Below are 6200 nucleotides of genomic sequence, written 5' to 3'. Positions count from 1 at the left end.
AATTAATTTAGCTAACACTGGCATAAAATGTTCAAGCAGCACTAGACAGATACTGTAAAAAAACTTATATTAATTACAGACACTGAATTTTTTTTTTCTCACATTAGTTGTATTAATTATTTTTAACCTTGTCATCCTCACCAGCATCAAAAGCACGCCATCCCTAATAGAAATCTATCATTAAACTGTGGAAATATCCTGTAGGAAATTAGTTTAAGATATGGATCAGAGGGATCTTTTACTTTCACTAGCTGAAACAGATGTAGCTGAGACAGGTATTATTTAATCTTGCAAATTAAGTCTCTGATGAATAGCCAAATAAACCTAAGTTGCCCAATCCTACTCTTCCTTGTACAGTAATTTAATTTAAATGCAGGAGGAAGACCCAAATGAGGATGCTACATACAATTTCTTCTGGTAAACATAAAGGGGAATATAGTCTCAATCACTTCCCTCTTACCAGAGCGGTGGTACCAGCAGAACCATTTATGTCTGAGGAAAAGCAAGGTGAGTTGGGGGCTAGACCTGAATTCCTGACACGTCCTGTGAAGGTTGATGCAAGACTCTGAATCCCCACGTTTGCTCAAGCCGCTCTATTTCTTGCCTCCCAGATGTGTTGGCCACCCCTGCTCAGGCAGCACTCCCACACGCCTGGGAAGGCAGCGAGGGCTGGTGCTGCTCGAGTTCCAGGCCTAAAGAAGCACTGTGTGAATTCACTCAGCTCCCAGTGGCAGCAGGCAGGTAATGAGCCAGGACAACTATGGCATTTTCACGCTTCTAGATGCCTAAGCGGAGGTCATAAATAACTGCAGGATTATTTTTTTTCTTTGTTTCAGGGACATATCCATTCTTCTGCTAACTGTTAAATTTTTATGTCCCTTTACAGATAAATGATGTATTTTGACTGTAGCAGGTGACTGGCGTTAAGCGCTTTCAAAGAGAAACCCTTAAAAAACGATGTCCAGCTCTGATTAAGTTGACTATCTGAATTCAAAGCATGTCTTGACTGCTCTCCATGAAAACAACTGATCCTTTTCATGGGTTACTGCCATTATAACTTCCTCTACACATTGAACAGATTACCATGGACACAAATTCAGACTCCTTCCATTCACACAAGGTCCCTAGAAATTTACATAAGTCTGCAGAGAAAACAGGCTGCCAAGCTTTCACTGGCATGAATATTGTGATGAAACTTTCAAACAATACATACTTTTGTCTCCTAAAATACAGTTTACAGTAAAAAACTGCAAATTAGTTAAACAGTAAGAAAAAAAATATTTTAGGTAACTGTTTAAAATGGTATTTTAAAATAAATAATCATTATCCAACTCCAATAGGCTAATTTGCTGCAAAATCAAACCAGTCTGGAAATATCCTATGTACAGTAAAAATTCTACTCTGCTATACCACAATAGTGAGCTTTTTTATGTCAAGAAAATTACTCTGCAAGTCACAGCAGTGCATCTGTCACTCATAAAACAAAACAAATACATGATATCTACACCTGACCAGTAAGTGTCCTCAATGCAGTTTGGATTTGCTGACCTTTTAAAAAATTACAGGCATTTTTGACATAACCAGACTCTTGTGAGTGAGTAAGGAGGGTACTTCTACTCCCCTTAGACTCATAAAGGTTGTTTAAAAAATTTCATTGAAATCAGTTTTGGTCCATAAGACACCACTGTAATTTTGCATTCAAGGATTCCGAATGAGGAGAGTTCAGGACAGGGTCTACCAGATATTGGATTTATTGCAACTATGTATATATACCATTATTAGGAATTAATTTTTAAAAAGTGCTTGGGAGATTCCAGTCTTCTAAATTTAAATGCTCCTAATGGACACTGTGAACCTGAATGACATGAATTATTTTTAAAACGTTTTCCTAAAAAGCAGCAATACACCTTCTGTAACAAAGTGCCTCTTGAGAAGAATTCCAGATCTTTCTGAGGAATCTTGATAGGTCCTGTTAGGCTAACCTCTTGGTGATAGGTATGTTACAGCATGAAGGTCAGTGTCTTACTTGAACAGTCTTGCTCCAAAGGCACCGATGGATGCACAGCCTATCACAAATGCTTCAGTTTATATTTCTGAGCCATCTAATCTTTAATCTTCCACCCTTCTCAGTTTATTTAGGGATAACCAACATTGTGCCTTCCCTCACACAACCCTCCCTCTGCTGGCTTCCAAACCTTTCTCGGTAGCTTCTGCTCCTGAAAAACCTTTCTTGTGACTCTGTTGTGTACATGCTGAAGGAATTTCTAATCATATTTTTTTTTTTTTCCCATAACACAATCACTTTGAGGTTTTAAGTTGACCAACATTTTCATAGTAAAGTTCTTTCCATCTAATAAACTCATGGTTTTCAATGAAAGAAGTTCTATTTTTTTTCTTTATCTAGGGCCTATTTTTACAGCCCATAAAGATAATTACAAACTGAATAGATTTTTATATTTAAGAATGGAAATTTTACAGAGTTCAGAGTTAATTGCTAGTTTCTCCGACAAGCTGTGAATTATTTTTAAGTCAGACTACCATGTAACAATTCTAATTACAAAGCTCCTTCTTGTCTCCCTTACGCACCCAAACCTCCCTGCCAGAAACTGTAGCTCCATTAAAGGAACAGGAAGTTTTGCCATGGATTTTGTTGAGACCATTAAGCTTAGGTGTGATCTGAGAGTACAAAAAAAATCCTAACATTATCTAAAATGCCTCAATTCAAATAGCTTATAACACAGTTTGCACAAATGAACTGGAAGAAACTTTTCCCTTACCTTATTCTCCTTTAAAGCAAAGCACCCCTTGTGCTTTAAATTATCTCATCCCAATACAGGGTTTAACATAACAGTTATTTCCAAACAATAAAATACATTTCTTAGTAAAAGAAAACAGAGAATTTAGTAAGAGGCACTGTTTTTTTCTGAGTAAATTATTCAACCATTTATTCTGTGTGTGAGAGAATTCTAGCAAGTAAAAATCCTTAAGCTGACATTAATAATCATGCATACATGTATGTAGAGACCTCTGTCTGGGACTTCAAAGCTAATCTTGAGGCTGTACCTTATACTCTGCTCTTAAAGTGAATGTGGGAAGAAATTAAGCATCCTGACACTCATCTGAAAAAGACATGAATCCTGAGTTTCTAAGCGATCTCTGTCCAAGGGCATGCAAAGAATATATGAAAGCTGGAAAAAAAAAACAAAAACAAAAAAACAAACAGGAAAAATCTTTTCTTCAGTCTATAAATACCTACCACTAACAACAAATATATTTCATATATTCACATAGCCTTCTGCATTTCAGCATTCAATACTTGACGCAATATTCTCTGGTACTCCATATCATTAACTTGTTACTTCAGTTTTACCATCAGCTTCAAGGGACTTTCATCAAAATATGTCTCTCCATAAAAAGGAAATAGTTTTGCTGTGAAAAAGCAATATATAAATTATATACTGTTTCATTTATGAGAAATGCAAATTTTCCAAGCTACGAGTGTTGATTATTTGAAGTTATATATAACTTATGATGAAGAATACTGCCTCCTTCCAAACCATGGGTTTCTGTACAGGTATAGCAAAGCAAGAAAATAGAAGAAAAGGAGAAATCAAACTATTTTTTTCACTCTAAGAGAATGACATATGGAAGTAAGCAGAAAGTAAATAACCTCTTTCTGCAGGAGTACGGCACACCTCTTGTTAGTGTGCTGGCTACGATCTGTACTAATAGTGCTTTTAGAAAGTTCTCATGAGGCATGTATTGCAGGTAACTGAATTCAACAAGAAATAGATAACTGTATCAAAGTCTACATTAGAAAAGTTCTAATCTTCACCCCAAAAAATGAAAGATATTTAGTCCCTGAATGGCTAGAACATATGGATCAGCATTAACTCACCTCTCTTTTGCACTCCAAGGCAGAATAGAAGAAAGAACCCATGGCATCATGAATCTGCTACACATCTTACAGCTGAGGTTAGAAAGAAAAAACTAACAAAGGTCTAGCCTTCTACTGTAAGTCCAAGTATCATATAAATCCTTGGCTTTCATTATGAGAGTTCTCAGGGGACCATGGCTTTTCAGAAATACCTGAACCCATACACTTTTGAGGTCAGTGTGCAGAAGACCACAGAGTGTGTATCTGGCCATTTTTATTTCTTTATTGGTAAAACAATCCCAGGCTGAAGATCAAAATGAAGTCATCACACCTTTCCAAAACAGGACATACATGTTTCATCTCTCTTTCCAGAAGAAAGGGAATTAAAACTATGGTGTGTATGTGAAGCCTAAAGTATAAATAAAAATAGAGCTTTTAGGAAAAAAAAAAAAAAAAAAGGTTTCTGGAGGAAGTTCTTTGTTAATTGCAAATAGGACCCAAGCCTTCACTCTGCTGTCTTCTGTTTTCTATTAATCTTTCTCTCCTTCCTTTCATTCATAATTTTTCTGTTTTCTTTTTGCCTTATTTTATAGCTCAGAAGTTTTCACCTGGTTTTTGATAACTTTAAGTTGTACATTTAGCCTTCCTGCCAGCATCATTCTATGTGCACTTCTTTCCAGATTTCTAATTGTTTAGTTGCTCTATTTAATCTGTTTTCATACACCTTATGCAAAGTCCAACTCAGTGGGCAGGGTCTGTAACTTCATCTGCTGCCAGGGCAGGCTAACGTGTCACTGAAACATCAGTATAGGCAATGGCTGAAAGACAGCTGTAGTCGTCAAAGCAGTCAGATCCTTTTCCCTAAGGTCATCCTGGGAGCAGACCAAGAGATTTTTGATGGCCAAATTGCTCTGGCCTGCTCTTAGTGGCTATGCCAGAGCAGGCAGACACCTATTTGTGTGCATGCATGCTGTCAGGCAAGCACAGTAAGCCCAGTGCAATAGGAATAGGCTTTTCAGCCCTGGTAAAAGTGACAGCTAAGGGCAGGCTGTTGCCATCAAATTAACTCCCCAGGGAAAGCAAGCTGCCAGCAATAGGCTGAATGATGGATGAATTGTTCTCTGAGGCTGCTTTTAACACACAGATCATTACTTGAACATTCCCTTTTTCTTGTATCATATTGAAGATCCTCTTCTCACCTACACGTTTGTGCTTCAGCCCACATTTCAGATTTGATTTCCCCATCATTATCTTTCTAGTCCCCAGGGTCTCATCTGGACTTCATAATTTACCTTTATTTTAATTTACCTTTATCTTCATGGTTGTCTTTCACAGGCTGAGCCTGTCACCATGAGCAAAGCAAACTCATTCATATCTAAACCGCTTCTTTATTATCATGCACTTACTTTCTCAAGGCTTGTCATTATTAATTTTGTTATAATTAGATTAAGGGTGAAGGAAAATCTAATCTGTGCTGAGTGTCAGGTAAATGCAAACTAACACTTTAACATGACTGGGGTTTTTCTGAATAAATAATGGAAATTTTATCAGTATTAGTTCTGCCTAATATGAAGGTATGCAATGAAAGAGAGATTAGAGTATTAATATGGGGAAATCACATTCTGTATTCTCTGTCTAGTGCATGTTTGCTAGTTTGATGTCAACTAATTGCTAAATCAAGCAGTGATGAAAGGGTTGCATTTTAATTTATCCAGAAATGCCTGGCTTATTGCCAAATGAATGGGCTCACTGCTCTTATACTGGCAGTATACTAGTTTATTTATGTTAGGATTAAGTTTTATTCGTTCATCAAAACATATTTGGTCTCTTATGAACTCCATATTAGCACTGGAAGGAAAGGAGATGGAAGAATATGACTAGGAAAAAAGGTTCTGTTGGTTTTATTGGTATCTTAATTTCTATTTTTATCTATAGCACTTGGGAGGCTACGTTGGTGTATGTTGAATAATAGGTGGTTCTCATTCAAGCACTGATTACTCCACATTATTGGCCATGTTTTGGATACCTTCCTACATTAAAGAAAGTTGATGCTTATATATACTTGCAACCAATATTAGTTTGCTATATGGTCATTTGCATTAGCAGTTAGCTTTTTCTAATTTCTTTCTGAGCATCTGAGTCACTTAAATTGAAGTGTAGCTCTTGGATACCAGTCCTTACCCTAATAACCTTACTCTTAGAAATTTACACAATGAATTATTATTATATGTTATTATACAACAATTTTTTGTTGCATAATATATGTCAGAAAAAGCATATTGCCTAATAGATGTACATCAAAATGTTGATGGACACAGTTTGG

This window comes from Athene cunicularia (assembly GCF_003259725.1).
Source record: "Athene cunicularia isolate RWA chromosome 1 unlocalized genomic scaffold, athCun1 chr1_part2, whole genome shotgun sequence".
Classification (NCBI taxonomy): Eukaryota; Metazoa; Chordata; class Aves; order Strigiformes; family Strigidae; genus Athene; species Athene cunicularia.
This window is presented reverse-complemented; position numbering follows the sequence as displayed.